This window comes from Schistocerca gregaria, chromosome 6 (assembly GCF_023897955.1).
Source record: "Schistocerca gregaria isolate iqSchGreg1 chromosome 6, iqSchGreg1.2, whole genome shotgun sequence".
NCBI lineage: Eukaryota > Metazoa > Arthropoda > Insecta > Orthoptera > Acrididae > Schistocerca > Schistocerca gregaria.
In genome coordinates, this window is record NC_064925.1 from 520,247,129 (window position 1) to 520,271,298 (window position 24,170).

General features: G+C 44.2%; 1 non-coding gene across 1 annotated transcript; it reads right to left on the bottom strand.

Annotated features, from left to right (window-relative positions):
- Nucleotides 1–5,568: 5,568 nt before the first annotated feature.
- On the bottom strand, nt 5,569–5,641 carry Trnav-cac (transfer RNA valine (anticodon CAC)). The gene has a single exon. It is a non-coding gene; the product is annotated as a tRNA-Val (tRNA).
- Between the last annotated feature and the right edge of the window lie 18,529 nt (nt 5,642–24,170).

The window sequence follows — 24,170 nt, forward strand, 5'->3', positions numbered from 1 at the left end:
GAATCGAACCCGTGATCCCGGGCGTGGGAAGCCAGAACGCTACCGCACGACCACGAGATGCGGGCGAAACATTCGTGGCTCGTGTTAAGTTTATAGTTGTACTGAGCGTTCTGTGAAGGGCAGTAACATAAAATTTTCCGTGTATGTGTGATTAGTTTAATATAGTGGTATTTGGTGAAAACTGCTTAACTGTTTTTATAGCATTTTTGTACCCATGAAGTCACTTAGACGTAAATTATCGTTTAAAAATGATGTGTGCGTTTCGTGGCGCACTTTACAGTCTGAAATTTTCCTTGTCATACTAGGCCACAAAGGTGCTTTTGACGTAAATTATCGTTTGAAAATGATGTGTGCGTTTCGGGGCGCACTTTACAGTCTGGAATATTCCTTGGCGTACTAGGCGACAAGGGAACTTCTTTTCTTCTCTATACGTTCCCTACGGATGCGGGCAGCTGTGTGTAAAAGCGATGAAACGAAAAGATATCAAGCCAACCGCGCACGCTTGTATACGTTCCAAACTCTTCGAGGGAAATTGTTTCGATGCAACAAAGACTGGAGTGAATTGGCTTTACGGTGATACCTGAGCTCTTTCAGGCAACGAGGCCCAGGCGTCGTAAACATTCGAGCAACAGAGGTTCACTAGACGATACTTCACTTGCTGACACTTTTCATGATTCTCGTAGGTCTGGCTATTTGCATTGTGGAGTGTGACGCTTCCTATTGCTGGCACGTCCACGATCAGGGAGGGTGTAATGCCCTTTTTCTAAGCCCATCACGTATTCTTCACCTCGTCAAGACGCGTGAAAGCTAGGCCACGCACCACTATCTGCCATTGCAGTCAGTATTTGTTGACCAATAAGTTTACATTCAAATTACCACCAGCTAGCTGCTTTGTTTGCCGGCTGCCGCCAAAGATGCTCATTACCAGTTACTAGGCGGTCGATTCATGTTTCAAAATGGGCTGATATCTTTGATTCTGCGTAGCACATGCACACCGAATTAATTACTTCAAAGGTCACATGGTTACTTTAATGTAGCGATGTTTTATCTATTGAAAATTATTCCCTTTAACATTAGTATGAAAAAAACTATTGCTATTATTATTGTCCAGAGAGAATCCAATATACGGTTCACTTCTCGTGATACTCTGTTCGAAATCGTAGGGCACTATACGTTTTCCTTAACTCGAATTTTATTAACCCAGTTTCTTTGACATGATTCACTACGATGAATGGTCATACTTATCCCGATAATAAATGTCCAAACAAGGTCTATAATCGAAAGTCAAAGAAATTTACTTTTAATTAGCCTGCCTTCCAGTGAGGTTAACTACGTGGTTCGTCCACAAAGTAAGATCCGTTTCTATTTCCATCCGCGGCAGCGATACGATCGCAGTTCCGAGCATGTGCGGCAGTTACTCTGACTCAAGGAGAAAACATGTACGCCATTTTCAGATCGCTGCTGCAGACGTGTACTTTGTAGTGTTTCTTTATAATGTCAGCCGTAATTGAAAATGCCGCCGCGTGTGAAATCAGATCTGCGATTCGTTTTCTAAATGCAAAGAAAGTTAAACCAAAGGAAATTCAGCCGGCCGTTGTGGACGAGCGGTTCTAGGCGCTTTGGTCCGGAACTGCGTTGCTGCTACGGTCGCAGGTTCGAATCCTGCCTCGGGCATGGATGTGTGTGATGTCCTTAGGTTAGTTAGGTTTAAGTAGTTCTAAGTCTAGGGGACTGATGACCTCAGATGTTAAGTCCCATAGTGCTTAGAGCCATTTGAAGTATTTGAAAGGAAATTCATCGGCAAATCTGCGAGGTTTACGGACAAAATGCAATGAATGATTCAATGGTTAGAAGATGGGTCAGACTGTTCAATGAAGGACGTGATCAAGTACACGATGAAGAAGGAAGTGGACGCCCGACTGTTGCATTTTGCTGATTGATTTCTAACCACGAGGCCAAACAGTCAATACACATGGTTACTGCGAAACCATTAAGAAATTGCTCCGCGCAATACAGAACAAGCGCCGAGGATTTCTGTCAAAAGTTTTTTTTTCCACTGTAATGCCCGACTTCATACGGTGACTGTGACCTAACATCTCTTACGAGAATTTCACTGGGACGCGTTTGATCATCCTCCGTACAGCCGGATCTCGCTCTTAGCGACTTTCATTTCTTCTTACACCTAAAATCTGTCCTTGGTGGTCAACACTTCAACGATGATGACGAGCTAAAAGAACATGTTACCACATAGTTGAATACACAGGCGGCAACCTTCTATGAAGAAGGCATACAAAAACTTGTGCCACGCTGTGACAAGTGCCTACAGAATTTCGGAAGCCATGTAGAAAAGTAGTTTAGCAGTTGTAGATTTTTGTAAAATAAATATTTTTTCTGTATCTGTACACGTTTGTTTTATATAACCAAACGGAACTTACTTTATGGACGACCTTCGTATTTTACACAGTGGCGGATGAACTTATGAGACCCTAATACTCAATACTCAAAGGCTAAAAACCCGGACACTAAAATCTCGAACGGTAAAGACTTCCAGACGCTAAAGACTGACGGACGCTAAAGACTCATAGACTCATACAGGCTAAAGACGGTAACAGTAAGTGCGTTGGGCTTACGTAGTAGTTATAAAACAAACGGGACGTTGGTTAGAAGCCCTTTGAATAAAGCCCCTTGCTATTTTGCCTTTAATACTCTATTCAATTGGCTCTCATTATTCTTCTATTTAATTTTCTCTGCTTCAGAACGGGAATTCAAGATTTTATATGAAATATGGGAACTGTTCATGGCCAGTTCGAATAAACTGCAATTTCAAAACAGACGAAGTATATAACGAGGCGTTACAACGGGGTCCAGCAAACAGACCTCCCCTGTTACAAAAAGTACTTACAGACACACACAGAGAAAATGCTTTTATCTGTGAACAACGTATCCTGTGCCACTTTTTGCCCGCATCTCGTGGTCGTGCGGTAGCGTTCTCGCTTCCCACGCCCGGGTTCCCGGGTTCGATTCCCGGCCGGGTCAGGGACTTTCTCTGCCTCGTGATGGCTGGGTGTTGTGTGATGTCCTTTGGTTAGTTAGGTTTAAGTAGTTCTAAGTTCTAGGGGACTGATGACCATAGCTGTTAATTCCCATAGTGCTCAGAGCCATTTGAACCATTAGCTGGTTTTAAAAATTATGTCCGGTAAATGGCGTCCTCCATTGTTGACACATTGATGAAGCCTTTCCCGGAAGCAGCCTATAGTTCTTCGTGAAGTTTCCGATGGAATGGAAGGCACTTCCCGGGTGACTGCCTCCTTAAGTGATTGCAAGGTTGTGAGACAATATTTGTAGACTTGAGCTATTAAGTGCCCTCAAAGGAAAATTTACGAGATGATAAATCCGGTGACTTTGGGAATCAGGCGATGTCCTCTCGTGAAGAGAGAAGACGTCTAGGAAACAAAACTTTCTAGAGAATGCTGACCAGTGGGGACTGTGGCTCTGTCTTTCTGGAAACAGACTTCTCCCTCTTCATGGTCCCCAACAAATTGGTTTAACTTAGATAAGAGGAAATTCTCTATATGTGCTAGTAACGATTTAAATTCATCGTTATCGTCATGCCACCTCCTTCGAAAAATTACTGACCCCCAACACCAAATTCAGCAGCGGCGAACCAAACTGTCGCACGATGGCTCTGAAGTGATCGTTGGTGAAGTTCCTAAGAGTTTTCTGCTGGCAGTAGGGAAAATTTTGCTTATTTACAGTATCGGGCAAGTGGAAGTGGGCTTCAACAGAAGCAATCAAAAAAGCGTCAGAAGGAATGTTCTGAAGAATTTTCTCACACAAAGCTTTTCTAGTTTCCTAATCTCTCTCACTTAATTCTTGGGTAACGGTCATGTTGTATGGGTACATGTGAAGATGTCTCTTCAGATTCGTCTTACGCTCCTATCAGACAATCCCAGGGTAGACACATGTGTAAGTGCTGAACACTTTGGAGATTGCTGGGGGAGACGCTCTCAAAGGCGCCACGTTTTTCGCCACTGTTATAGTCCAAGGACGGCCAGCAGATTTTCTTTCCAGTACGGAACCTGACGCTCTCAAGCTTGATACCCAGACTCGAATAGTTTTTCTCTCAGGAACGGAATTATGTCGGCCAAGTTCGAAGCGAATGCGAAATTCTCGTTGAGTAGTAATCACAAAACCCCCATCGATCGATACCACCTCCACATCAGTATACCCACCACCACTCAAATAGGGGCCTCTCCAAATACGGGAGGCGTTTTTGTCGGACCCTGTATTAGTGTGTTGATGTGAGGGCGGGGTTGGGGGTGGGGGAGGGGCACATAGGACAAGTAAATGTTTTAGAGACGTTAGAAATTTCACTGAAAATGCTTTACATTTCGTGGGAGAGGGAAAAAGTTGAATTCGTTACATGCGACGAGAACAAATGTGTTTACGTTAAAGGTTTCTTTATTTACGCCGATTTGTGTAGTGATGCCCACGTTCGGGTTCCCGGGTTCGATTCCCGGCGGGGTCAGGGATTTTCTCTGCCTCGTGATGACCGGGTGTTTTGTGATGTCCTTAGGTTAGTTAGGTTTACGTAGTTCTAAGTTCTAGGGGACTGATGACCATAGATGTTAAGTCCCATAGTGCTCAGAGCCATTTGAACCATTTTGTGTAGTCATGAGGACTAAGTATTGTTTTGACAGTTACAATAAACATTTTCTTCGCTGAAGGCTCTGTTCATACTCCATATACACATTTAATGCTGTGCGCAATACGTATTCTTAATGGAGTATGCATCTCGTAACTGGTAACACAGAAATATTCCTGGCGAATAAATTGACGGTTTTATTATTAAGGAAACAAGAACATCGAATGCGCTTTAGCTTTTCGCGAAGTTCATCAACAAGTAACTGAGGTAAAAAAAGTGTGCACAATAATTTATCATTAGTAGTCGTGATTAAACAAGGCACGTTTAGCGTAGTAAGATTAGCAGGAAATCCGTTGAGAAATATCGGAAAAGCAACTTCCGCCAATGCTTTGCAAACAATGACGCGATTCTATGTTGTAACCACGTCAAGTGTATAGACGCAGTACTGTTTTCCCGGTCTAATAGTGTTTATGGTCGAATGCTTAACTCCAACATGGGCATACGTTTCAATAAGAAATCTGGGTCCACGGTTTTCGCCCGCATCTCGTGGTGGTGCGGTAGCGTTCTCGCTTCCCACGCCCGGGTTCCCGGGTTCGATTCCCGGCGCGGTCGGGGATTTTCTCTGCCTCCTGACGGCTGGGTGTTGTGTGATGTCCTTAGGTTAGTTATATTTAAGTAGTTCTAAGTTCTAGGGGACTGATGACCATAGCTATCAAGTCCCATAGTGCTCAGAGCCATTTGAACCATTTTTGAATCCACGGTTTTGGATTTTGCGGATGACATCTTCCGACAGAAACACCTCAAATTGCCATCGTAACTAAAAAAATTCAATAAATGCGGTACTTGCATAACAAAGGTACATGCAGCAGATCCACACAAGACGTGGCTCACTGGAGTACAATACGACATAGGCAGGAAAATACTGTTCCCGCCCGGGATCGAACCGGGGACCTTTCGCGTGTGAAGCAGACGTGATAACCGCTACACTACGGAAACGACGGTCGTGAGGAGTCCATCCCTGTTCACTCGAACTTACCTCAGCCTGTGTCTCGTCCGCGAATGCACACGCGACAGTTCTTTTGACAGCCTGGAAACCATCACAGCCGAGGGCTCAAGAAGTCTTCGGGGTGCTCGAGAGGGTGTCTGCCGAAGCACCCCTAACGAGATAGCGGCGTTTCGCGCAGTCGTTATTGCAAGGCATATCAGCAAAAGCAATCACTTTCTTAGCAGCAGGCAGTGAGAGCCCAGCGGAAATAGAAAGTGGAAATATAGAAAGAAAGAAAGAAAAAAAGATAAAAATAGAAAGTGGAAATATACCTTCTTAAATTTTATTATAAAAGAAGGTACTAAAGATATTGACCGATTTCCATGTCTTGGTAGCTCATCTGTAATTACCAGGACGCAGATGCAGATATCAGCAGCAGAACAGGGAAAGCCTCTGTAGTTTTCCAACGAATGTGATCCATATTGAGAATTAGACTCTGTTAGTATCTCAACAAAGCTTCGGCTGTGCTCCTCTATCATTCTGGAAATGGCCATGAGAGGCCTGAAAAATGTCATGTCAGCAAAATCAGCACACAGGCTCAATTTTTCCATCATCCCTGAGGTGAATTTCGAAGATCAGCTGTCGTAACCACGTTTCAAATAATGAACTGCTGAGGAGAAGTGGTCGACGCAGCCTGCACGAAATCCTTGCTACAGGAAGATTGGAGGTTGCGGGATATGTTCTACGCATGTAAGATGGATGAATCTCCAAATCAGCACCATTGTGGGAACCAACGGATAGATTCGGAATAGAGGAAGATCTCGTAACACCTGCAAATCAACTGTTGCAAAGGATCTTCAATGCTTGGACGAGAACAGGGAGGAAGCCGATAACCCGATAGCTCATCGAGTTCGCTAGACGAAACTTGTTGCCCGATATATGCTACCTAGCACTGGAGGAATAAGTCCGTATCCCCCAACGAAGAAATGACGGGAGGTATTCGTTTTCTGTGTGCAGAAGGGACTAAGGAATGTGACAGCTGTCTTAGTGAACGAGAAATTTACGAGTGCGTAAACAGTTTTAAGGTTGTAACGAAGAGCCTTAGGGAACGCCATGAACTCTGAAAACAGACAGAAGCATTGAGATAGCTGAGCGAATGACTCGTAATGGTCGTTGCGCTAGAATTGATAATATTGATCAGGAGGTGAATATTAAACACGGTTCAGAGAATGAATCTCTACTGTTGTAAAGTTTGTGTTCATTTAGTACCACAGCAGCTGACAGACAAACACGAACAGGAGCGTCTGGTTATGTCGAAATAATAATTAACGCGTTTTGAAGGTGAAGGAAAAGGCTTTCTTATTCGTATAGCAACCGCTGATGAGACGTATGCCCACCACCACAAATAACAGGATAAGCGACAGAGCAACGGCAAAAGAATTCAAAATGTAAGTTTCTGCATGAAAGTTACTGAGAACGTTTTGGGATATGAAATAACCATTGCTGATTCATTGTATTCCTAAGGCTCAAGCAGTAAACAGTGGCAGCTACTATGAGCAACTGCGAGATTTGAGAACCAAAATCGAAACGAAGAGGGGAGAAAAGCTTTCAAAAGGTGTGATTTTCCTTCAAGACAATGCTCATCTTAATACGGATGGGAAAACTATCCAGATGATTTGATTTTGAGCTATTGGAATATCCATCGTACCGTCCTGTCCTAGCACTAAGCGATTTCCACTCTTTTTGGTGAGATGAAGGAACACCTGCCTGCGGCTAATGTGGGGTAGGAAAACCGTTGGCACTCAAAACAGCTTGCAGTCGTCTGGGTATGGATCAGTACAGGTAACGTACTGTTTTAAATGGAAAGGGTTAATAGTGATCACACTCTCTTCTCTCCAAAGTAGGGCAGACAAGCTGTCATAGACGATGCGACCTGCGTGCACTGTGGATCTGCCCTCTCAAGATACAGCGCCATCATTGGGGAACAAACATTGTACCATGAGGTGGATCTGATTAGCCAAAATGGTCACATCGCCCTTGGCAGTAATGTGGCTGCCCAAGTCATTATCGAACAGCCGCCATGTTTCACTCTTATGGCGTAAACTCGGCTAGAAGATCAAGATGTGATCAAAAGTATCCGGGCACTCCCCAAAACATACGTTTTTCATGTTAGGTGCAGTTTGCTGCCACCAACTGCCACGTACTCCATATCAGCGACCTCAGTAGTCATTAGACATAGTGAGAGAGCTGAATGGGGCTCTCTGCGGAACTCACGGACTTCGAACGTGGTCAGATGACTGGCTGTCACTTGGTCATACGTCCATACGCGAGTTTTCCACACTCATAAACATCCCTAGGTCCACTGTTTGAAATAATAGTGATGTGGAAATGGGAAGGGACACGTACAGCACAAAAGCATGCAGGCCGACCTCGTCTGTTCACTGACAGAAACTGCCGAAAGTTGAAGATGGTCGTGATGTATAATAGGCAGACATGTATCAGGACCATCACACAGGAATTCCAAACTGCATCACGATCCACTGCAACACTGCAAGTACTATGACAGTTTGGTGGGAGGTGAGAAAACTTGGATTTCATCGCCGAGCGGCTGCTCATAAGCCACACATCACGTCGGAAAATGCCAAACGACGCCTCGCTTGGTGTAAAGAGCGTAAACATTTAACGACTGAACAGTAGAAATACGTTGTGTGGAGTGACGAATCACAGTACACAACGTGGTGATCCGATGGCAGCGTGTGGGTATGGTGAGTGCCAGGTGAACGTCAACTGCCAGCGTGTGTAGTGCCAACAGTAAAATTCGGAGGCGGTGGTGTTATAGTGTGGTCGTGTTTTTCGTGGAGGGGGCTTGCACCCCTTGTTTTGCGTGGCGCGACTGCTACGGTCGCAGGTTCGAATCCTGCTTCGGGCATGGATGTGTGTGACGTCCTTAGGTTAGTTAGGTTTAAGTAGTTCTAAGTTCTAGGGGACTAATGACCACAGCAGTTGAGTCCCATAGTGCTCAGAGCCATTTTTTTTTTTGCGTGGCACTATCACAGCACAGGTCTACATTGATGTTTTAAGTACCTTCTTAAGAGCAATTCGAGGATGGCGACTTCATCTTTTAAACACGATCGAGCACCTGTTCATAATGCGCGGCTTGTGGCGGAGTGGTTACAAAACGAGAGCATCCCTGCAAATGGACTGGTCTGCACAGATTCCTGACCTGAATCCTACAGAAAACCTTTGGGATGTTTTGTAACGCCGACTCCGTGCCAGGCCTCACCGACCGACATCGACACCTCTCCTCAGTGCAGCACTCCGTGAAGAATGGGTAGTCATTCCCCAAGAAACCTTACAGCATCTGATTGAAAGTATGACTGTGAGAGTGGAAGCTCTCATCAGGGTTAAGGGTGGGCCAATACCATACTGAATTCCAGCATTACTGATGGAGAGCGCCAAGAACGTGCAAGTCATGTTGAGTCAGGTGTTCGGATACATTTTATCATATAGGATAGAGACAGAAACCCATACACCCGGCTTTTGAACCTTCCCCACCGCATGCAAAATTCGGACGATCCTGGAATGATCACGTTTACCAGTTTCCTCGGAGTGTTTCGGGGCGGCATAAATGGAAAAAAATATTCTCAGTTTTCAAGCGGCGTCAGTTCCAATAAAATTCTCAAGCTTTAGATGGCCAGCTCCGCCATCGTCGTCTGCTAACCAACAATTTCTCGAGAATTTCATTGTAATGGCTTGAATACCGAGAAGATTTTATCCAATCACGTGACCGCGAAAGCCTCCGAGGGCAATATCTTTCCTCTGTGGTGAGGAGATAATTCGCAGTGTAAGACTGCAGTACAAACTGGGTAAAACGAAAACCGTGACGACGATGGCGGAGACAGCCATCGAAAGCACGAGAATTTTATTGGAACTGACGCGGCTTGAAAACTGAGAAGATTTTATCCACGTGTACCAGTTCTCTAGTACACTCACGTGGATCATTGCGGATTAATGCTTTTAAACGATCTTTATCAGACCCTGAGGAAAAATAGTCCCCCGTTCGGATCTCCGGGCGACGACTACTCAAGAGGACGTTGTTATCAGGAAAAAGAGAACTGGCGTTCTACGGATCGGAGCGTGGAATGTCAGATCCCTTAAACGGAAAGGTAGGTTAGAAAATTTAAAAATGGCAATGGATAAGTAAAGTTAGATATAGTGGGAATGAGTCAAGTTCGGTGGCAGGAGTAACAAGACTTTTGGTCAGGTGAATACAGGGTTATAAATACAAAATCAAATAGGGGTAATGCAGGAGTAGGTTTAATAATGAATACAAAAAATCGGAGTACGTGTAAGCTACAACAGACAGCATAGTGAACACATTATTGTGGCCAAGATAGATACGAAGCCCACACCTACTACAGTAGTACAAGTTTATATGCCAACTAGCTGTGCAGATGATGAAGAAATTGAGGAAATGTATGATGAGATAAAAGAAATTATTCATATAGTGGGAGGACAATATTATGGAAATGGAAGAGGATGTAGATGAAGATGAAATGGGAGATATATTACTGCGGGAAGAGTTTGACAGAGCACTGAAAGACCTGAGTCGGAACAAGGCTCCCTGAGTAGACAACATTCCATTAGAACTATTGATAACCTCGGGAGAGCCAGTCATGACAAAACTCTATCATCTGGTGAGCAAGATGTATGAGACAGGCGAAATACACTCAGACTTAAAGAAGAATATAATAATTCCAATCCCAAAGAAAGCAGATGTTGACAGATGTGAAAATTACCGAACTATCATTTTAATAAGTCAGAGCTGCAAAATACTAACGCGAATTCTTTACAGACGAATGGAAAAACTGATAGAAGCCGACCTCGGGGAAGATCAGTTTGGATTCCGTAGAAATGTTGGAACACGTGAGGCAATACTGACCCTACGACTTATCTTAGAAGAAAGATTAAGGAAAGGCAAACCTACGTTTCTAGCATTTGTAGACTTAGAGAAAGCTTTTGACAATGTTGATTGGAATACTCTCTTTCAAATTCTGAAGGTGGTAGGGTAAAACACAGGGAGCGAAAGGCTATTTACAATTTGTACAGAAACCAGATGGCAGTTATAAGAGTCGAACGGTATGAAAGGGAAGCAGTCGTTGGGAATGGAGTGAGACAGGGTTGTAGCCTCTCCCCGATGTTATTCAATCTGTATATTGAGTTCGGAGTAGGTATTAAAATCCATGGAGAAGAAATAAAAAATTTGAGGTTCGTCGATGACATTGTAATTCTGTCAGAGACAGCAAAGGACTTGGAAGAGCAGTGTCTTGAAAGAAGGGTATAAGATGATCATCAACAAAAGCAAAACGAAGATCATCGAATGTAGTCAAATTAAGTTGGGTGATGCTGAGGGAATTAGATTAGTAAATGAGACACTTAAAGTAGTAAAGGAGTTTTGCTCTTTGGGGAGCAAAATAACTGATGATGGTCGAAGTAGAGAGGGTATAAAATATAGACTGGCAATGGCAAGGAAAGCGTTTCTGAAGAAGAAGAATTTGTTAACATCGAGTATAGATTTAAGTGTCAGGAAGTCGTTTCTGAAAGTATTTGTATGGAGTGTAGCCATGTATGGAAGTGAAACGTGGACGATAAATAGTTTGAAGAGAATAGAAGCTTTTGAAATGTGGTGCTACAGAAGAATGCTGAAGATTTGATGGGTAGATCACGTAACTAATGAGGAGGTATTGAATAGAATTGGGGAGAAGATGAGCTTGTGGGACAACTTGACTAGAAGAAGGGGTCGGTTGGTAGGGCATGTTCTGAGACATCGAGGGATCACCAGTTTAGTATTGGAGGGCAGCGTGGAGTGTAAAAGTCGTAGAGGGAGACCAAGAGATGAATACACTAAGCAGATTCAGAAGGATGTAGGTTCAACAGATACTGGGAGATGAAGAAGCTTGCACAGGATAGAGTGTCATGGAGAGCTGCATCAAACCAGTCTCAGGACTGAAGACCACAACAACAACATCAGATCCTGAAGGTGTTGCTGGACATGGAGAGTCACTTACGACGAAACTATCTTCCTTAAAATGAGAAAACCATTTTCTTCCAGTGCTGTGCCCATTGGCATTATCCCCATACGTGGTGCAAATGTTTCTGGCTGCCTACACTGCTCTACCTCTCTGATGAACCCAGACAGAAAAATACGTCGGAAGTGTTTCGATTTCTCCATTTGGCACTCCATTTCATAGCGTGCACCGCTGCACTCACTATCACCAAATGACAATATGGCAATATGTAGACTCAGTTAGCGTCACTCGCTAAATAGACACATAGCTACCGGAATGCCAACGTGCAAAACGAAAACGCCACGAGCTTATGTACCAACCTAATATCTGTGTACAGTAATGGTGGGGTTACAGAATGCCCGGAGGTACTTTCAGTTTTTCCAGCTGGAGACGTACTGCAGAGGTTGGTAGCCGTGCCACTCCCCAACAAAGTGTTTCCCCGTGCTCGCACAGACGACCTTCTGCTAACGAAATTAGCGACAGCTCCCTCCCTCCCTCCCTCCAGCAGGCATCCGCTCGGCTGCAACAGCGACGCTGCACCAACTTCCAGCGCTCTGGCACCGCCGCCTTCGCATTTAATTAGGGCCTCCACTCGACTTGTCGCTCGCCTCGGAAAGAGAGAGAGAGGCCGTTCCCCAGAAATCCCCGATAAACGTCTCCGGCGCCAGGCTGCTGCTGGCCCTTTGAGGGCGCGCCCTCCGAATTCTGAAGGGCCGGCAGGGAGGACGGGCCACCCAGACGAGGAGACGCCCGGGGCGCATTTTCCAGCCCTCCGACGCTCGCAGGGCGCGAAACCGGCTCCACCCCAGCCGCCCTCGCCCTCGCCCTCGCCCTATCCCGCGCCTCGGACGCTACAAAAGACTAATTTCTGCCTGCAGAGCCGAGGCGGGCTGGTACCCGGTAACTTGCTCCGAGCGCCCGCAGTGGGGCGTAAGTTGTGAGTTCCCTTGCCGAGCACCGAGTGCCCGAATCCCCAGCCGTCACCCCCAGACCAGCCTGCCCTTTGCGTAAGAAACAGCATCTCTGAAGCAACCCAGCAAGTGCGTTTTCGAACCAGAGCGCCGTGCAGTAGAGGTTTTATCTTTGTTCTCATCTATTGCATCAATGATACACACTGGCCATTAAAATTGTTACACCACGAAGATGACGTGCTACAGACGCGAAATTTAACCGACAGGAAGAAGATGCTGTGATATGCAAATGATTAGCTTTCTAGAGCATTCACACAAGGTGCTGACATGAGGAAAGTTTCCAACCGATTTCTCATACACAAACAGCAGTTGGCCGGCGTTGCCTGGTGCAACGTTGTTGTGATGCCTCGTGTAACGAGGAAAATGCGTACCGTCACATTTCCGACTGTGATAAAGGTCTGATTGTAGCCTATCGCGATTGCGGTTTATCGTATGTCGACATTGCTGCTCGCGTTGGTCGAGATCCAATGACTGTTAGCAGAATATGGAATCGGTGGGTTCAGGAGGGTAATAAGGAACGCCGTGCTGGATCCCAACGGCCTCGTATCACTAGCAGTCGAGATGACAGGCATCATATCCGCACGGCCGTAACGGATCGTGCAGCCACGTCTCGATCCCTGAGTCAACAAATGGGGACGTTTGCAAGACAACAACTATCTGCACGAACAGTTCGACGACGTTTGCAGCAGCACGGACTATCAGCTCGGAAACCGTGGCTGCGGTTACCCTTGATGCTGTACCACACGCAGGAGCGCCTGAGATGGTGTACTCGACGACGAACCTGCGTGCACGAATTGCAAAACGTCATTTTTTCGGATGAATCCAGGTTTACAGCATCACGATGGTCGCATCCGTGTTTGGCGACATCGCAGTGAACGGACAAGCGTGTATTCGTTATCGCCATACTGGCGTATCACCCGGTGTGATGGTATGGGGTGCCATTGGTTACACGTCTCGGTCACCTCTTGTTCGCATTGCCGGCAATTTGAACAGCGGACGTTGCATTTCAGATGTGTTACGCCTCGTGGCACTACCCTTCATTCGAACCCTCCGAAACCCTACATTTCAGCTGGATAATGCACAACCTCATGCTGCAGGTCCTGTACGGGCCTTTCTGGATACGGGAAATGTTCGACTGCCGTCCTAGCCAGCACATTCTCCAGATCTCTCGCCAATTGAAAACGTCTGGTCAATGGTGGCCGAGCAACTGGCTCGTCACAATACGTCAGTCACTACTCTTGATGAACAGTGGTATCGTGTTGAAGCTGCATGATCAACTGTACCTGTACACGCCATCCAACCTTTGTTTGACTCAATGCCCCGGCGTATCAAGGCTGTTATTAAGACCAGAGGTGGTTGTTCTGGTTTCTGATTTCTCAGGATCTATGCACCCAAACTGCGTGAAAATGTAATACAAAAAATGGTTCAAATGGCTCTGAGCACTATGGGACTGAGGTCATCAGTCACCTAGAACTTAGAACTACTTAAACCTAAGTAACCTAAGGACATCGCACACATCCACCTGCGGTCGCGTGATTCCAGACTGTAGCGCCTAGAACCGCTCGGCCACACCGGCCGGCAAAACGTAACCATATGTCAGTTCTGCTATAATATATTTGTGCAATCTATATTTCTTCTTGATGTAGCAATTTTAAGGTCCAGTAGTGTATTATGTTGTTGCATAAGTTCGTGGCGTTTTTGTTTTGCATGTTGGTATTCCTGTTGCTTCGGATTTATTTAACGACTTAAATCGTCGGCACACGGACAGTGCTGTCGAACGTTAACGTTGAGCATACCGAGTTCAACGTGCTGCTGAACGCTCAGGAACGATGCGACTCGTGCATACGGTACGTGGGCGCCAACTTGGTACACGCGATCGCGACGCACTCCAGCGGCAGTTGCGCGATGTTTCTATTCGTAAATCACACTGTTTACTCAACAGGCGCGAGTAATATTTACACGTTAGCTCTATTAAAAGGCACGTTTCGTCCATTGTCCACATCCTAGTCACGTTGTCCTATATTTAACATAGAAAAAACTTCAATATCGAAGTACATGTTTTAAGACAAAAAGTAAGTGCCATGTCCAATCAATAGGGACACAGGCTTATAAAAGTTCCATTACAAACAGTGCGACACAAATTTGCAGTAATATGGTTCAAATGGCTCTGAGCACTATGAGACTTAACTGCTCTCATCAGTCCCCTAGAACTTAGAACTACTTAAACCTAAATAACCCAAGGACATTACACACATCCATGCCCGAGCCAGGATTCGAACCTGCGACCGTAGCGGAAATTTGCAATAGTTCTCCACATAAGATAAACGTTATTTTATCTTTCCCACATTTTGGTAAAACCCTTAGGTCATTCTTACTTGATCTCTGTTCCTACCCAGTAGCAGAATCTTTAAAAGACGTAAATTATGAAACTCAAAAGAAAAAACAACAAAATATCTTTATACAAGTAGCGCAAGCTGTCCTGTAGATTAAGCCAATCAAGCAAACTCACTCCTCAAAAGAAGGTGAACTTATATCTACGTAACGACAAATATGTAGTACATACTTAACTTTAAGCTAATAATAATAGTGCATCAAACCTATTAAATACGCGAATATTAGGGGAAAAAATGGATAAGCTTCGCCAGTCACGAACCATCGTTCTCCCATCTATGAGGTCGTGGATCGTCGATGCTACTCACTACGATAAAATGACATCGATCCATATGTGAGCAATTCTGGCATCTTAGCACATGCTAAATGCTTTAATCGTAGCTATGTTACTACTTGAAATTTAATTATAATAAATTGTACCAAGAACAATGGATTTTTTGTGGCTCCTCAGGGTGTCGCTACCTTCAAATGGAACATTCTCATTAATACGCAAGTTCACAATAATCATTTTGCCACGAATATGACGTTTCTCATTATTTTATTGCAACGAATCAGACAGTTAATCAAGGCGTTTTCGAGTGATTCCCAATTGGCTGGGGCTCAGAAACGGCATACATACGAATAGGCTGAAACTGAATGCTAATATGGTGTCTCACAGCTCTGTGCTGAAAGGAGATGACGTGCGTGTGACGTAGGTGGCGTTGTGCCATCTCATTGGTCAACGCTCAGACGCACGCTCAGAATATCTGACATGCCAGATATTGCTCTGCACGTTCGGAAAGACTCCCGAAAGTGCTGTTCCACGCTATGACGTCAGAAACTCGGCACGCTCAACGCTCAACGTTCGGATGCACTGTCCGTGTGCCGAGGGCTTACCATAAGTTGTCAGCTGCCTTGCCCAGCACCGAGCGCCCGAACCGCCTGCCGTCACCCCCAGGCCAACCTGAGCTTTGCGTAAGAAACAGCATCCCTGGCGCAACACAGTATGTGCGTTTTCGAACCAGAACGCCGTGCAGTAGAGGTTCCATCTTTGATCTCATCTATTGCATCACTGATATTATTACGTTGTTCCATACATTCTTGACGTTTATGTTTTTCATGTTGGTATTCCTGTTGCTTCGGGTTTATTTATCGATTGTCATTTTTATTCGTAGTTCATGTTCTATTTGACTTTACATATTGTCATTTCGTCATTTGGAGATAGTGAGTGGAGCTGTAGACGCTAGAAAATGTAGTGCCAAGTGGAGAAATCGGAACACTTCCGACCTATTCTTCTTTTTGGATATCAGCTAGCTACACTGCTCTTTAAATGGTTTTTATTTCATACATCACTCACGATGAGCTCGTTTCGGCATACTGCCATCATCATGTGATCTGTAAATGACAGTACGCCGAAATGGGCTCATCGTGAGTGGTTTATAAAATAAAAACAATTTAAACAGCAGTGGAGCTGGCTGATATTCATAATAATCGTGTCATTAGATGACATAGTTTGCACTGTGGCCACCAAAGCACAGAAGTCTGCTGCGGGAATTCAGTAGAGGGGTACAGCAGCTTAGGCAGTCAGAAACATTTCCGCCTTGTATGGGGATAACACAGCATGGCCAGAAAATGGCTTGCTCATTTTAAGGAGAATCGTTTTGACATTATTGACTCTTCATGTTCAGGAACACCTTTGGGGTTTCCGGAAGGTCGTTTGGACGCATTAATCCCTTAAGCGCATTAATCCACGATGTTCCCACTCAGTACGCTCGATGACTGGCAGACGTAATGAACTGTGATCATTTCACCGTCGTTTGACTTTTTCATGCAATGGGGAAGGTTCAAAAATCGTGTACATGGGTACGCATGCTCTAAACCAAAATCACAAAATTATGCATGTTGCCATATAAGCATCTCTACTCATTACTAGTTGGCTCGTGAACTACGTCTACCATTCCTATTCTATATCGTTCAAGGTGACGAGAAATAGTTTCTGTATGCTAACATATGGAAAAGAAAGGCAGACAACCTTGTACGTGAGGCAGCCAAAGGTATGAGTATTCATCTTGGGTATTAATGAACACTTCAGTTGTAATTAGTCCTTTATTACTACCGGTTTCGTGGTACTAAAAGCCACATCTTCAGGTGAAAATATGATTAAAACAATAGAGCGGCAAAGCTCGGAATCTTTTCACCCAACGTTCGTAGTCCGTGAAAACAAAACACCGCTAAAATGCGTTATGTCATAATTACAAATTTGCAGATTCCAATATAGTGGATGTTAAATGAGAATATGGCAGAAGCTTGCGAAACGAGTGGCGCCAGTCAAGACAAGAAGACAAGCAACCGCAACCGTGCAAACTAAAGGATACCGTCTGGCCTCCAACATAGGGCGGAAACCTGCAAACAGCACCAACGCGAACCGGAGCACGACTCAATGAGTGACCCGGCAGACGTCAACACGGTGATCGAATTCTTGCCATACCCGTCCCAGCATGGCAGTCGCTTTCCGTATTCTCTCCCGGGGCTCTGCTACATCACGTGGTAGAGCCGATACATACACCAGATCTTTTATGTGTACCCACAGAAAAAAAGTCACACAGAGTGAGATCTGGTGATCGGACAGGCCATTTCATGGTAGCAGCTCTCTCCGCACCTGTTTATGACTACCGCTGCTTGTCTGAAAATTACCAAACTACGCTTTGGTGGTATACACGAAAAACACTATCAGGGTTTCTCTTCAAAACGACATATGTATGATATCTGTATAATGTTTGGTTCTTGTGCAATAAATAACTGAATGTCCTGTATATTGTGAACAGCAACGGTCCTATCACACTTCCCTGCGGTACTCCGGCGGAGTAAAGAGAATTTGTTCAAGTTTTTCCATTATTAATGTGAAGCGAATTTTTATTATTTCAATTGTTAAAATATTTTGTCTTTGTGGTGTAAAGTTTTGTTAATATAGTCATTTTATTGTTTCCTCATCAATCAGCATTCGTCTCTTTATTTCAAGTTTCACACATACAATTTTGCTTCCCGAGTTTCTCAGTGACAGAATTTTAATTGACAATGATTATTGCGGTAATGAGATTTATCAGCACAGAGGTTTTCTGGACATTTCTGTAGTTTAAAGCACGCATTACACTCCGTCATGCTAGTCGTTTTAATTTTTATTTTTTAACTAGCACAGCAGCAGCAGCCACAGTAGTTTGGAGACAGCAGCAGCACGGCATTTGTTCGCTGCGCAAACAGGTAAGCAGTTAATAGTTTATGTGTGTTACAATTAACACTTCAACAGTGACGTACGTTTCAGACAGGGCATTTTTGGTAGCTATTTATATTTCATATTTTTGTAGCCGTCAGATTGCTTGTATTATTGCTAACAGTACAGTATTATTAAATTTAACAGAACACACTGTACTCTCTTCATGAGCGTTGCAGTACACGGTTTAACGTTCCATTTCTGATTACCTTTTGCATTGCTGATCACTTTCAAGAATTACAAGATTACTTATGAACTTAAATACGAACGTATGCAGTCGTTCACCGTCATAGTGGAGTCCCCAGTCGGTCGCGTGCAACTTCTGTGCATATTTTCTCCTCATGTCCTCCCTAAAACGGCTTAGTACATCGCGACAAACCTCTTTATTGACCGTCTGGCCAAAAGGGATGAAGGTTTTTTTTTTTTAACAAATCCGTCAATGTAAAAGAAACAAAGATATACAAGAATTTAATGTTACTCTCCTCGAGTTTTAACACCAAGCCTACATAATAGATTTTGCTGATAAACAAAACAATAAAATTACTACTTTTGTTTATTAGTATAAACTGTTACGTAGGCTTGCTTGTTCCAGTTTTGTGTTAAAGTTTTTCCCTGTTTACTCCCTTTATTAACTGTTGTTTCTGTACGTTCAAAATTGGTTCAAATGGCTCTGAGCACTATGGGACTCAACTGCTGTGGTCATTAGTCCCCTAGAACTTAGAACTACTTAAACCTAACTAACCTAAAGACATCACACACATCCATGCCCGAGGCAGGATTCGAACCTGCGACCGTAGCAGTCGCACGGTTACTGTACGTTTCTGCTTCAATCAAGATGTTTAACTTCTTTCCCAATGTCGTTTGCAAACTTTGTAACTTAACAAGCGGAAAGCTAATTTTACCCAGTGTGACTTATTATATCGCAATCTAAATACAGACGCGACTAAATCTTTTAATAGGCCAGACAGGTAGACAAGGACTGATTTGCTGTTTTCGTTCGCCTTGAATCATCCATAAACGTGTTAATGACTCAAATTTCCAGCAAACTATCATAATCGCGTTAATGACTCAAATATCCGCAAAACTACTAGATAAATACTTACTTAATTTACAGCAGCGTTACTGAAGTACCAACCTGACATAGTACACAGTAGAAAAGTAAAAACTTAGAAAAAATCAAAGAAACCAACAGGAAACAAAGTAGAGTCCAAATCACTCGCTGTTTTTTTCTTTTGTTTTCTATGTGAATGGCACATATATACGTCACAGAAGTTGAAGAACTGAAATATTAACCTTCAGTCTAGTGTACTCTGCTCCGAACGCAGCACAGAACCATCCATGTCACACCTAAATGTTTCCATTTATGGCTAAGTATGGAACTGGAAGCTAATTAACTCCAATATGTTCTTTGGTAATGTATTTTCATCTACACGGAAATTTTTACACAAATATACACTGAAGCTCCAAAGAAACTGATGTAGGTATGCACATTCAAATACAGGGATATGTAAACATGCAGAATACGGCGCTGGGGTCGGCAACGCCTGTATAAGACGTCTGGCGCAGTTGTTAGATCGGTTTCTTCTGCTTCTGTTACAATGCCAAGTTCTCAACATTTAAGTGAATTTAAAAGTGGTGTTATATAATTGAAATGGCTCTGAACACTATGGGACTTAACTTGTGAGGTCATCAGTCCCCTAGAACTTAGAACTACTTAAACCTAACTAACCTAAAGACATCACACACATCTATGCCCGCAGCAGGGTTGGAACCTGCACCGTAGCAGTCACGTGGTTCCAGACTGAAGCGCCTAGAACCGCTCGGCCACCACGGCCGGCAAAGTGGTGTTATAGTCCGTGCACATTACGCGCGGAGTGGCTGCGTGGTTTGAGGCGCCATGTGACGGATTACATGGCCTCTACCGCAGGAGGTTCGAGTTCTCCTTCGGGCATGGGAGTGTGTGTGTGTGTGTGTGTGTGTGTGTGTATTGTTCTTAGCATAAGTTACTTTAAGATATTTTAAGTAGTGTGTAAGTCTAGGGACCAATGACCTCCGCAGTTTGGTGCCTTAGGAATTCAGACATTTTCTTTGAAAACTGAATTTGCCCATACGACCATTTCACGAGTGTACCGTGAATATCAGGAATCCGGTAAAACATCAAATCTCCGACATCGCTGGGGCCTGAAAAAGATCCTGCAACAAAGGGACCAACGAAGACTCAAGAGAATGGTTCAAGGTGACAGAAGCGACACCTTTCTTTGAGGCATATTTCAATGCTGGGCCATCTATCAAGTGTCAGCGTGCGAACCATTCAACGAAACATCATCGATATGGGCTTTCGGAGCCGAAAACTCACTCGTGTACCCTACATGACTGCACGAAACAAAGCTTTACGCCTTCCCTGGGCCCGTCAACACCGACACTGGGCTATTGATGACTGGAATCATACTGCCTGGTAGGACGGATCTCGTTACAGATTGTATCGAGCGGATGGACGTGTACGGGTATGGAGACAACCTCATGAATCCATGGTCCCTGCATGTTAGTAGGGGACTGTTCAAGCTCATAGATGCTCTGTAATGGCGTGGGGCGTGTGCAGTTGGAGTGATATGGGACCCCTGATACGTCTAGATACAACTCTGACAGTTGGTACTTACGTGAGCATCCTGTCTGACCACCTGCATCCACTCTACATCTACATCCATACTCCGCTAGCCACCTGCCTGTGTCTCGTATTGTTCGTGGAAAGAAAGATTGTCGGTATGCCTCTATGTGGGCTCTAATCTCTCTGATTTTATCCACATGGTCTCTTCGCGAGATATTCATAGGAGGGAGCAAATTGCTGCCTGACTCCTCAGCTAAGGTATGTTCCCGAAACTTCAACAAAAGCCCGTACCGAGCTACTGAGCGTCTCTCCTGCAAAGTCTTCCAGTGGAGTTTATCTATCACCTCCGTAACGCTATCGCGATTACTAAATGATCCCGTAACGAAGCGCGCTGCTCTCCGTCTGATCTTCTCCTTCTCTTCTATCAACCCTATCTGGCACGGATCCCACACTGGTGAGCAATATTCAAGCAGTGCGCGAACAAGAGTACTGTAACCAATTTCTTTTGTTTTCGAATTGCATTTCCTTATGATTCTTCCAAGGAATCTCAGTCTGGCATCTGCTTTGCAGACGATCAACTTTATATGGTCATTCCATTTTATCACTCCTAATGCCTACTCCCTGATAATTTATGGAATTAACTGCTTCCAGTTGCTGAGCTGCTATATTGTAGATAAATGATAAGGGATCTTTCTTTCTATGTATTGGCAGCAGATTACACTTGTCTACATTGAGATTCAATTGCCATTCCCTGCACCATTGTTACAACCTCTCGATATACTACAGCATCATCCGCAAAAAGCCTCAGTGAACTTCGAACGTTATCCACACGGCCATTTATGTACACTCCAGGAAATGGAAAAAAGAACACATTGACACCGGTGTGTCAGACCCACCATACTTGCTCCGGACACTGCGAGAGGGCTGTACAAGCAATGATCACACGCACGGCACAGCGGACACACCAGGAACCGCGGTGATGGCCGTCGAATGGCGCTAGCTGCGCAGCATTTGTGCACCGCCGCCGTCAGTGTCAGCCAGTTTGCCGTGGCATACGGAGCTCCATCACAGTCTTTAACACTGGTAGCATGCCGCGACAGCGTGGACGTGAACCGTATGCGCAGTTGACGGACTTTGAGCGAGGGCGTATAGTGGGCATGCGGGAGGCCGGCTGGACGTACCGCCGAATTGCTCAACACGTGGGGCGTGAGGGCTCCACAGTACATCGATGTTGTCGCCAGTGGTCGGCGGAAGGTGCACGTGCCCGTCGACCAGGGACCGGACCGCAGCGACGCACGGATGCACGCCAAGACCGTAGGATCCTACGCAGTGCCGTAGGGGACCGCACCGCCACTTCCCAACAAATTAGGGACACTGTCGCTCCTGGGGTATCGGCGAGGACCATTCGCAACCGTCTCCATGAAGCTGGGCTACGGTCCCGCACACCGTTAGGCCGTCTTCCGCTCACGCCCCAACATCGTGCAGCCTGCCTCCAGTGGTGTCGCGACAGGCGTGAATGGAGGGACGAATGGAGACGTGTCGTCTTCAGCGATGAGAGTCGCTTCTGCCTTGGTGCCAATGATGGTCGTATGCGTGTTTGGCGCCGTGCAGGTGAGCGCCACAATCAGGACTGCATACGACCGAGGCACACAGGGCCAACACCCGGCATCAGACGCAAATTCTTGACCTGTGAAATTTTTTATATGAGACTGCCACTGTAGCGGCAACTGGTGTCGTAAATATTTCGGTAAGACAGTAAGTGGCCACCTGCACGTAATGCGTCGTGGGCACCCAGCTGTGTGACAGTCGCCTGGGAAAAAAGCCATTAGTGTGTGCCTTTCAGAGGCACAGGTAAAAAAAAAAGGGGGCCATTATCCTCGCAATTGACATTTCTTTGTAGAAAGCGTCGCAAATACGACACGCTCAAACTTGAAAACATATGATTACACTTTGGAGTTCTTAATTTATGATATTTACTGAAATGAAATGATGAGAAACATTTCATGTCTATTGTCTTGCTAGTTGGAAGATTGTTTACTGCATTATGAAATGACATATGGCTAGCGAATGACGTTCCACGCCTTGCTTTGCCTATTTTGTTTAATATCTAGTTTCTAGCTGCACTGCAGTATTGGTTACTATAAAATTTAATGGATGTACTAATACAAATATTTTATGCCTACAGATACAGTAAATAATAACTTTATGATGTACTTAAAAAAAACGAATGAGCTCAAAAAGACATTTCCCTTGGCAGGAATTGCATACAGAATTTTCTTTTCAAGTACATGGTAATATTTTTTTTACAATAAGTTTTTGTGGTGCACCACTTTAATTATATAGACATTAAGATGTGAATATACATTTCCCTTATCTGCATTGTTGTCTTTAGTGTACTAGTTTTTCTGCTTGAGCTTTGTCATGTTTCGATTTAAATTATTGCATTTGCTGCTGCTGTTTGCCAGGCATAGTGCTACTAAATTTCACTTTGTATTACTCTGTTAAGCCAGTTTTAATACGGATTTATTTTTCTTGTTTGCTGTGCATTGCCTTATATTAGTTTTAATATTGCTGCTTCTTTGACAACTTCCATTTTATTTCATTGTTGTTTGTATTAATTATTTTGTGCTGCTGCATTGCCTCGCCCCTTAGTTTAGCATCTGAGCTCAGTAGCTTTAAGTTAGCTAAAGAGAGGGTAGACTATATAAGAAACAATGATGAATTGGAAGAAAAGCATTGAGAATCTGTAAGAAAATGGTTTGGCCAAAAAAGTGGTGTACAGTGGAGAAAAACTATTTTTGAAAGAGGATGTGATCAGAATACAGAAAGCATACTTGGATAGGATTTTTTTTGGCTGGAGCAAATGTTGAAATAAGAGGGACGATCTATGGTATGATGTTTTGGGTTGGACTGCAGTACCAAATGTTACCCTGAAAAACCCTGACCTTTCCTTTTGTGTTATCCCACTATGTGTTTGTGTACCCTTGTGTATTTATTTTCTTCCTGTCTCTGTGTACTGTTTCATAGAATTTTTTCTTTTCTAATACTCAGCTACGTTCACTATGATGAGGAATACTGTTATCCTCAAATATAATTTGCATTAATAACATTTTATTTACTTAATGATGGTTACACATTATTTATTCTGTTTTGTTCTAATGCTCATGTGTGAAGTTGATGTTTCAAAAGTTATTCCGATCTTTTATGTATGTACTTATGTCGTAATTTTTGTAACACTGATGTATTTGCTATTTCGAT